At 31.7% G+C, this 11,302-nt stretch overlaps 1 long non-coding RNA gene across 1 annotated transcript; it reads left to right on the forward strand.

Annotated features, from left to right (window-relative positions):
• Window positions 1–9,535: 9,535 nt before the first annotated feature.
• On the forward strand, window positions 9,536–10,743 carry LOC143232846 (uncharacterized). Its single transcript, XR_013017812.1, has 2 exons — window positions 9,536–10,289; window positions 10,666–10,743. It is a non-coding gene; the product is annotated as an uncharacterized LOC143232846 (long non-coding RNA).
• The last annotated feature ends 559 nt before the right edge of the window (window positions 10,744–11,302 follow it).

Here is an 11,302-nt window from a genome sequence, read left to right on the forward strand (position 1 = left end):
TGATGGACCCGTGCTTTATTCCCCAAGCAATGACCACAGGTTTAGCTGCAGCTTCATTAGTCATGCTGGTGAACAGAGATACAGGTAGAGACATTTCCAAAGCAGAATACACAGATATTTTTAGTTATCCAGCTTAGATATCTTTGTCACAAGCTGAATACACAGTGTGAGATTGTGGAAAGTGTATGACTCATCAGGTTTTGCAATCTACTTGACGGTAAAAAAACTGTTAAATCAGACCTAGATGAATTCTAATTAATCATCTTTATTTACATAACAGTATTTCATGTCTGCTGATAATTGATATAGTTCTGAGTTTAAAGAGAATTGACTTGTTTGTTTATGTTTACAAGATCTGTTATTATTAGGTTTAGAATCTAGATGTAACTGTTTAATGACATAACATGTGGTTATACATGTTATGATATATATTTAAATTTTATAAGCCCTATACTAGTAAAAGCTTTTAATGCATGTGTTGGATATACAAGACTGTAGTGTAGGCATTATTATTTAATTTATTTTTTATTTAAAGATTATTAATGTTTTATAACAAGAGAGTTAAAAATAATTACTTTAAATATACAGTTATGACAAGTTTGGTTGCATGACTCAGTAAGAGTTTTAGATTATGTGTGTGGCTCAGTTGTTGTAGTTTTGTTGCCACCAGGTTACTTGAATCTTCTTTATTTCTTTTTCTATGTTAAGTGAGTACTGTTACATTATAGTATTAATCACAAACTTTACAGAAAGTTCAGTCTTGGTGATTAATGTGTAAAAATAGGCAACCAAGTGAGCACTAGTTTAGAAGTAAAGAAGTAGAGACAAAGTTGTGTAACTTTCAGTCAAAAAAATTAAGTTAGTCTGTATGTGACCAATTACTCATAACAGACAATTCTTTAAAGTGGGTTCTAAACCAATTTAACCCATCTATGTGAATTTTGATAAAAAGTTCAGGATACAGTTGTGGTAACCCATGAGGTAACATTATGATACCATTGTGATAAAAACAGAGGAAAATAATTCATCTTATTAATTAGATTCTAAAGTGATTGAATCAGGCTGAGTGGACTTTTGACAAGAAAGAAGAATTATTTATAGTTTTAGAAACAACTGTGATATTCCTTAGTGTAAAGAATTTTTGTAAATATATTTGACTTGCTTCGTTTGTACCATTTTAAAATTAGTGGAGTGTGTGCTGTTAATTTATTGTCAAATTTATCCCCAACAAGTCACAGACACTTACTGTAGAAGAATCCTCATCCCACACATACAAAATACCCTGACTGCAAGATTCAATCCAGATCTTCACATTTCATGAAAACAAAAGTGCAAAGCATCAGCTACAGGCTCCTAAATATAGTTTCTGACATAATATAATTTGTTAATGTGTTTAGGAAATATGCATAATTAATGGTGATTTAACATGTTAAAATGATTCAACAGTAACAATTTACAGCAGGATTTATATTTTCATATATGTGAAGTATTGAGCTAAACAGATATGGATCTGAGGTTCCAAGGTTCACATACTGTTACCACAGAATAAAATAGTCATCTATGCAAACTTTGTATTTGGATCCCCTTTCCATGTACAACGAACAAAACTGTTAATTGCAATGTTAATTTTGGTGCTATTTTCAGTTCATGTTTCAATTTATTATTAGCAGTTAATGTACATGTTTGCTATGTATTATATTTCTGTTAATGGTTGACTTTCTTCACATTATGATAGATTAACCATTATGAGTAGCAGATGATGACTACATCTTAGGTTATGGTGAACAACTATACATAAAGACTCTTTTGCCAATCTGTTTTGACTACTCATGCTGATTTTTATTGACAATGACATAAATAAAAACACATTCCATTCTTAATTTTTAAACATAAACCTTAAATTATATGATTATGTAATAACATCTACCAGAAAAGTTGCTTAAATCCTCAATAAAAATGTTAATAGTAATTGGTCTTAATTATGAGTGACAAGCAAACCACAAAAAACCTATATTACCAAGTTGTACATACTGCAGACTATTCTATTGATTAAATTTTAGTTTCTAGAATTATTTTTAACTTTTTTTTCACTATAAATTTAAATTTATAGTATATAATAATCCTGTGTTAGTAAATTTTAAATTGATCATAGTAAATACTAATTTTTAAATTTCTATGTGAAGTAACTAAGGGTTGTAGAACACAGAACTACAATGTAGTAGTAAGTAACATTTCATAATGTTCTACAACAACAAGAGATCTACTGGTCCATCTTGGCTATTCCATCCTTTAAAGTAAAACTTATAAATAGATACAAATTTTAAAGCCAGACCTTATCATTCATACAGTTATCAACAGGTACTAGTGGTCCAATCAAGTCCACAACTGCTTTGCTGAACAGCTCTTTTATGAGAGGCATCTCCTCCAATGGCACCTCTGCTATCTTTCTTCTAGGTATTGTCCTTTGGCAGATGTCACATGACCTGAGGAATTTACTCACATTTCCTTCATAATACAGAGTATATACACCTTTAATTTTTTCTATGGGAAACTTCTTTACTGCCTCATCAATTAGCATACTTAGATGTACTTTGCCTGTTTTCTGATCATCATATATTAGACTGGTTTTCATTGTTGCACCCAGTGCCCCACAGGACCATCACTTTCTTGTCCCCAACATATCCTTCACTTACTAACATGTGATTTGATATTACTTCTTGGTATTTGTCACATGCTGCAAGCACTACTGGCATTGTTGATCTGTTTGATTATTTGAACTAACCATCAGTCATACATTGATCAATCATGGAATTGGTACTACTTTTTAGTGATAAATCTGATGTGTTTTCTTAATTTCCATTTATTCTGCCAGTATCATCCATTTCAGCTGTTACTTGCTAGTAGTGAACTTGCACTCCTTTGTAATGTGACTAATTTTATAACAAACATAGTACCTATTTTCCCTTCTGGCTATTAATTTCCTGTCACTCTTGATAGACTTTTGCTTCTGGTAAACCATCACCCATTTTGAATTTTAATTGGATAGTTTTGGGCCTGATAGTTATACTCCCTCCACAGGCTTCCATAAACTGTTCTGCTAGCTTATTCATCTCCTACATGTCTTCCACTGTTCTCTCCCTTAAGGATAGTAAGATATCATTTAAGCATGTGATCATGAACTTTTCTTGATCATTCAAAATTTTCACATTTGGCCATGTTAGTCCATCTCCTGAAGTACTGCCACAGATATGTCACAAACTGAAATACAGTTTCTCCAGTTTCAGTTTTAACTTCTCTGAACTTCCAGCAAAAACCTTCTTCAGTAAGTTCATTTTGTTTCAATAAAGTTGCTTTTAATTTGTCATAGTAGTCCATAGCATTTTTTGATGTCATGCCTGCATATACTTGTAAGTCTTTTCCTGTGAGAAGTGGGTTGAGACAGACTACCCAATCATCTTTGTTCCAGTTCTGATTTTGGACAAATCTTTCATAACTCCCCAGGAAAGCATCCATGCCATCTTTATATTAATCAAATTTAGGAAGTTTGGGTTGGCTGGCCGTGGCTTCATTGTCATTCTTCCTTCAGTTGGCCAACCTTTGCAATTTCAATGCATACCCTTATTTTTTCTCTCATTTTCTTCTTTCTCCGTTTGCATTCTCATTCATTCTAATTGCAGGATCTTTTCCCTCTCATTTTATTCACTTAGTGTCATTTTTCTCTTCTCTAATTTTATTCTTATCTCTTTAGTTTATTATTGTTTAACAAACTATTGAAGTTCATTGTCTTTTAACCCAAGATGCTCTCCTCTTTATCTATTTATCAAAATTTGATATGGTTATATACCAGGACTGTGATCTCCCCAAATCAATAAACAATCTAAATTCTTTTGTAAATCAGAAACCTCTTCCTCATAGTCAGCAATGCCTAAGATACAGTATCATATGCAAATTTAAGAAATTTATTGATCATCCCTTCATCTATGCCACTGATGTAAATCAAAAGAAGTTTCTAAAACTGAACCCTGAGGTACCCAACTTGTAACAATAATCCATTTTGATGCAACTACATTTATAACAAACCCTGCTTTCTTTCATTCAATTTACTATCTTTTCCCCTACATATAAAGATATAATTGTTTTACAAGAATCTTTTATGGCATCTTGTCAAATTCCTTCTGAGAATCTAGAAACACCAAATCTACACCCTTACTCTCATCTACATAAGAAGTAAACTTTTCAAAGAATGCTGTAAGATTTGTAAGACATGATTTTCCCTTAGTGAAACCATGTTAACTACCTAACAAAATTCTATACTTTGTTAAATGGCTTTTCTATAGCATCTTTTGTCAAACTTTCCAAAATGTTTCCCAAAATTCATGCAAGATAACAGGTCCATAGTTACTGGGACAATTTTTATCACCTCTCTTCCAATCCTGTGGTACCTGCCTGTTATTTAAGGACTTTCAAGTGGCTGACAAATCTAATGATTAATTTATTTCAAAATCCTTCAGAAAATATTATCTGGTCCAGGAGTCTTATCCTTTTTAAACTTTGCAATTTTTCTTAACAAACTCGGAATTAATGCAGTTATCTTATTTGGTCTCTTTTCTCTTTATTGACTGTTCATGATATGGAAGACATTAAAAGGTAACGTTAATTTTTAAAATTCCATTCTAAGCTGTAGTTGTAAAAAGGAACAGAATAACTCTGCACATTATTTCTAAAATGTGCAACGGGAAAGTTACAGTTTGCTTTGGAGAAAATGTATAATTTTTATACAGTGTAAAAATACTAGGGTGAAACAGGAATTACATGGAAATAAAAAAAAAATAATCAGAAAACCCATAAAGACTGTTCTTGCTAAGGACTGTGAATAATATTTGTTCACTAAAGTGCAAAATACTAGAATTAAGAGCCATAAATAATACTTTTACAAAAATTACAGGTAACAATAACAAATAGTTTTTAAACTACTACTACAAAGGTATATAAAGTATCACGGAGGATTTATAGCAGAGGATCCTGAAAGTTAGTAAACAGTTTTTCTTTTTAATTTAGTTGAACATATGAAAAACTAAACCAGAATTTGCTTTTCAAGTACTAAAGTTTAATATGTTAGTAGCAGTAAAGTACTGTTGAAAGTATTGTAGCAGGAACAAAATAAGATTCAGTGTTTGTATAACATATTGGAAATTATGATGGTACTAATAACTGTTCTTAAATATCTACTGCCAAGTTTTAAGAACATGAAATACTAAGAATCTCTTTCAGGAGTTCTTTCTCTTGTTAATTATGGGCAAGAAGCTTCAGGAAGAAAACAAGATCTAAATAAATTATTATCAGCAACTGACCAATGTTTCTGGATTAGCTGGCTTGATTTTTGTGAAAGGTTTAACATGGAGTAGGTGTTCCATGTGATAGTTTTTACTTATGTAGATTGGGAAATGATATTTGGGAAAGCATTAAATGCCTCCATTGAGAACTGTTTAAACTATATTACAAGTGAGAATAATTTTAAACATTTAGGGATTTTAAATCTGTTTATAAAAATTTGTGATGATTTCCTTTATGAATTTCTTAAAATCACAAACACAAAGATTACAGTATATCATTTTAAGTTATTTAATAAACATTATGCAAACAAACAAGGATGAGAAGTGATTTTGTTTGAAAAAATGAGATTAATGTTCACAGAAATATATCTTGGAAAGTGGAAGTTTTGGATTTGATTTGTAATGTACAGTAATTGAAGAAAAATATGACAAAGATAAATCTTTTAAAAGCCTCTTGAAGAAGAGTAAGTTGACAATTACACAAATATATATATAAAAAATGGTTAAAAAAGTAATAAAAGTAGGCTTATTATTGTGAGAGACAGTATACTGGATTATAATGCAGTAAATTAATTCTCACAAGCATGAGATGGAGAGTTAAACAGTGTAGAATATTTTTAATCAACATAGTAAAACACTTATAGTATTACAGAATATTTTACAGCACCAAAACCTGGGTTTTAGTTGTACAAAAGATATGGTTAGTGTTTTTTCTTAGCAAGTTTTATGTTCCAATGATTATAGTATTATTACACTATGTAACAAAATTTTTACTTTTTCTTGTTCCTGGGCAGAAAGTGTTATTTCCCAATTGCTTATGCCCAAAGTAAATGGAAATGACCTATTTTCTCTTCAAACTTTACGTTTGTGACCTGAATATGAAATTATCAAATTTACCCATTTTCCTAAACATACCAGGTAGATTCAGCACTGAGTAGCTGATAGAGAATTTTCTTGAACTTACTAGAATTTTCAAGAACTTTCTATAATGTTGTAGAACTTATGGAATTTTCAATAACCTTTTAGAATTTTCTAGAACTTTCCATAGTAATGTATATATACAGGGTCTCATCACTCCAGTTTAGTTCTAGCTGCCTAAGTGAACACAAAGACCTATATGATTTTGTTAGAGATGGCATTAAGAATTTGCAAGTATTTTCCAGATGCATTCTGCTATGTATGTGGCCAATTTGTCAAGACAAGAGTGAAAAAGTACTCTGTGACAGCATCTGCTAAAATATGTCGGGGATCAAGACAAACCATGAGCACCTCGTTTTACCTGTGAGCACTGCAAAAAAACTCTAGACAAACAATTTTTGCTTGCTTGAATAGTAAGATTTTACATTATACAAATTTTAGACCTTTTAAAATTTAAATATCTTTTGGTGCACATCAAAGAGGAATACAACAGCGTTAAGATCTTGCTAGAAGCCTTGAAGTATGATGAGTATGGCTGGGAGGTTATCAGTAGCATTCCTGATGGGTCTCCAAGGGGGCTTTACTAAGTTTCCCTGTTATCTTTGCCTTTGGGACAGCAGGAACACTGCAGTGCACGACAGCAGGAAGCACTAGCCACAATGGACTGAGTTCTCTGTGAGAAGGCACAATGTCAAGTGTGAGCCACAAGTGGACCTCCAGAAGGTGTTGTTCCCAGCACTGCACATAAAATTGGGTTTATGAAACAATTTATCATAGCTCTTGATAAGGAGTCTGCAGTCTTTAAGTACCTTTCAAACTTCTTCCCTAAGCTGTCCAAGGCAAAGGTCAAAGGTGGTATCTTCATTGGGCCACAGATAAAGAAGATCCTGGAGTGCACAGAATTCCCCAAGAAGCTCAGCAGGAAGGGAAAAACTTGGGGCAGCTTTATCGCAGTGGTTTGGGGTTTCTTGGGCAACAACAAGGCAGAAAATTATGTGGAACTGATTGAGGTTCTGGTGAAGAACGACGGCAAAATGGGCTGCAGAATGTCCATGAAAGTCCATATTCGTGACGCTCATCTTGATAAATTCAAGGAGAACATGGGAGCATACTCAGAGGAGCAAGGCAAGCACTTCCTCCAAGATATACTGGACTTCGAATGCTACTACCAAGGAGTGTATAATGAAAACATCATGGGAGACTGTATTTGGGAGCTGATACATGAAAATGATTTACATTACAGTCATAAATCTTGAAAAACTACTCAACATTTTTGTTCATTTAGTATAAATACATGTAAATATTGATTCATATGTTGTTTTATTCAGACCTTATGTAAATGAAAATGTCCAAATTTGCCCATTTTTACATTTTTAAATTTCATTATCCAGGTTACAAAAGGAAAGTTTGGAGGGAACAGCTTTAACAATTCTAGTTAATACAGCCTCTGATTTCTTCTCCAGTCTGCGAGATCTGCAAACAAATTACACATCATCACTATTAGCCTCTCCAAAAGAGCATGGTAATTCAGAGTATTCAAACAAAATCTGCTCCTTCAATCTGTTAACCTAACAAGTTGCATGTCCTTAATACTGACACTATTCCTAACTATAGTATTTGAAAAAGTATTACTTGATACAGATTTAGACTGGAGTAAAATCTTAGACAAAAGACTAAGGTTAATCAAATGTGTATGGGGGGTTGATTCAGTGGATAGATCCCATAAATGGAAAAGAATTATTGACTATAACTATATTTACTATATGTAACTGCATGAAATGTTCATTGTGCATAAAAACTTGAATGTTTTACAAAAAAACTATACTAAAATATGTTAGTGAATTATTTTAGTCTCAATCAAACATGGAGAAATCGAGATGGTCAAAGTTACAGAGAAATGAGTTGGTACGGTTTTGAAATAATCTGAAAGGTAACCTTTGCACAACTTCTAGTGTATGACTGTTGAAAAATGTGCAGAAGTGAGTAGTAGTATTTTAAATTTATGGAAAATCAAAAATAAAGAATAAGCATCCACTGAAAGGAGAAATAAGACAGTTATGATAATAATAAAGATCACTAAGTCACATCACTCATAACATTTGCACAAAATCTTTCAGAATTGAAGTGCAAAATTAAATACATCTAGTAATGGCAGTGCTGGGTGTCAGAAAAGAATTTTCTGTATGTGAACAAAGTTTCTCATTGACAGTAGAGTGCTGTTGGTTGATAATGAGTTCATCATGTACAAGCACACAATTCATGTTAACACATGATTTAAGTTGCACACAATTCATGTTAACACATGATTTAAGTTGCACACAATTCATGTTAAAACATGATTTAAGTTGCACACAATTCATGTTAACACATGATTTAAGTTGGAGATAACTCAAGACTACTGGAGTGCACAAAAATCTCAAAAAGAGGTGCATGAGAAAGAAATACTGTGTGCAGAGAGTTAAGTATTTGTCAGAAATATATTTTCAGGTAAGAAAATTGTTAACTTAGATATAAGCTTCCATCAAACTATTTACACTGGAATTTAAATCAAGGATTGTTTCATTAAATAATTAAAAATTGCTAATGTAGACAAGCAGTCTAGCCGTGATCAGTCATTCCCCTCATTAAATGTTTCAAGGCAGGTTAACATAACTATATGTAATATATATTAAATTACATCTGTTTAACCAGATATTGTCATCTAGTATTTTGCACACCTCCAATCAATAAAAATAAGTGGGTGTGAGTAAATGTTTTTGGATATATACATTAATAATAGTACTTTGGTCTATAAGAAATGAAAAGTGCAATACATACATGAAGAGTGTAGTACTATCAGTGTCTAGCGTGTAGATTTAGGTCATGGTGTTTAAAAAAGGCCTAGTATGTGTAAATTATCAATATAATTTTACACCTTTTGTTACATACCTTTCTGGATCTTTAGGAAATCTAAATAAATAGTTCCCTTTATATCTGGCATTCACACAACTTGCTTCCAAACACTGTATGCTGTTCTCTATGTTATATTGTTATATTCGATAATTTCATAGCTGCAGCATTTGTTTGCACATTATACTTGGGTCCACATAATCAGAAGTCTGAATATCTAGATAAGTATATGGCAGTTCAACAAAATTTGTAACTTTTGGCTTGGTTTGTTTCTTGTCAATTTGTGTTTGTTAGCCAAAAAGTTAATTAGTTTCATTTCATAAACTTTTTAAGCATGACTGTGTCTTTATTGTTCTTATTTCATAAAAATTAGCGTTAAGTTGCTGTTGATTTGTATTAATCATATCTGATATCCTCTTAAAAGCTGTTATTTTTATTTTAGATTGGGGCCATACATGGTTTAGTTGCATTGTCATTTTTTAAAAATGTTTTTTTTTTATATGTTCATTAGCATTTCATGTTTATGTCCCCCAACCCCCAGAAAAATCAATATCCTGAACATATTTTCACTTTTTGATAACTTGGAAGTTGTGTGATATCTATATTACTGCAAATTACTGGGAATTGTGTACTTCCGTATTTTACAAATTCCGTAATAAAAAGCTATACCCAAAAATTATTAGTTCTTTGACTACTTATGTATAGGCTTTCTGTTAAAGTTTATAAACTAATGTCTGTGCTGATATTAAATAAACCATGGGGAATCTATTTTAGGAGCAATGTATTTTAGTAGTTTTGGAAAATTTCCAGAATTTGAAAGATTATATTTTCAATAAAATGTATTATGCTTTTGCTTTAGGGGTAACGTCAAGTGTATATTTCTAGAAGTTCTGCTAAGTTCTGTTCAAAAGTTTGAACACTGATGCTCATAATCGGTTAAAAGTTTGAAAATGACCACATTAGTAGAAGAAATTTCTTCAAGTGAAACACAGTCTTCAAGTACCAGTGAGACAATTTGTGATGGCTGGGATAACAACAAAGATTTCTATGTGAAACCAAGTGAATGTCTCAGTGTCAAATGTGAAATCTGTAGCAAAGTTTTCATCTCATCAAGTTTCCTAATGTCCCATATAGAAATCTATCACAAAGGTAATTGAAATTTTCTTTAGTGAAAATGTATTGTTTCTGTGTGTATTGTAATTTATACTTTAAATCAAATTCATAATTAAAAATCACAAAATTAACTCTTATAACAGCATTCAGAACTCAATTTTCAAACCACTAATTGTGGAGATTTTAAGCATAAAAATATGTAAATGGTGCACATAAAGTTATGAAAGAAATGCATGTGCAAAGTATAGAACACCTTTTAATATAGTATTTGTGTATTTTAAGTTGTGAATAACAATAAAATATTGAATAAAAGTAGTTTCTTTAAGAAGAATAAAACAAACTTAGGTTTAAAGCAGTATGTTTGGAAACGTGTATATTTCTTTCTTTTTTTCATTTATGCCCTGCATTATAGATAAAAGAAAAGAAGTGAGTAAAGAGGAAAGTGATAAACTTTTTCATGCTTTTTCAAATGAAGAAAATTGATAGAAAAAAGGGTTTTACTGGTGAAGAAAGTAGAGATGAGGATAAGAACACTGTGATCTGTAGCAACAGTTATAATGATAAAGATAGTAAAAATTGCAAAATACAGTTTGAGGAACTAATAGAAGATCGGTCTCAGAATAATATTCAAAAGGAAGAAAATCAGTTTCTAGAACTAGATGAACATCAAGAGGAGGATAAAGGAATCAAGGCTTTAACTGAACAGCTTGTATTTGGATCTGAAATACACAAATGTCAGTTTTGTGAAAAATCGTTTACTTCAAAAGATTCTTTAACAACCCATAAAAAAACAACATGATTTCTTAGATTCTGATAACTATCATTGCACTCGTTGTAATTTTTCTACTAAAAACAGCTCTGAACTTTCAACTCACCTTGCCATTCACCAAGATGATGATAGACCATTCAAGTGCTTGGAATGTGGGAAAGGTTTCAAAGGACAATTCAACCTTCGTCAACATCAGAAATTCCATGGTGATATTCAACTAGAAAAGTGCAGTCTTTGTGACAAAATGTACAGAAAAGGCTCTGGTCTAGCTACCCACATG

The sequence above is a fragment of the Tachypleus tridentatus genome, chromosome 11 (assembly GCF_004210375.1).
Source record: "Tachypleus tridentatus isolate NWPU-2018 chromosome 11, ASM421037v1, whole genome shotgun sequence".
Classification (NCBI taxonomy): Eukaryota; Metazoa; Arthropoda; class Merostomata; order Xiphosura; family Limulidae; genus Tachypleus; species Tachypleus tridentatus.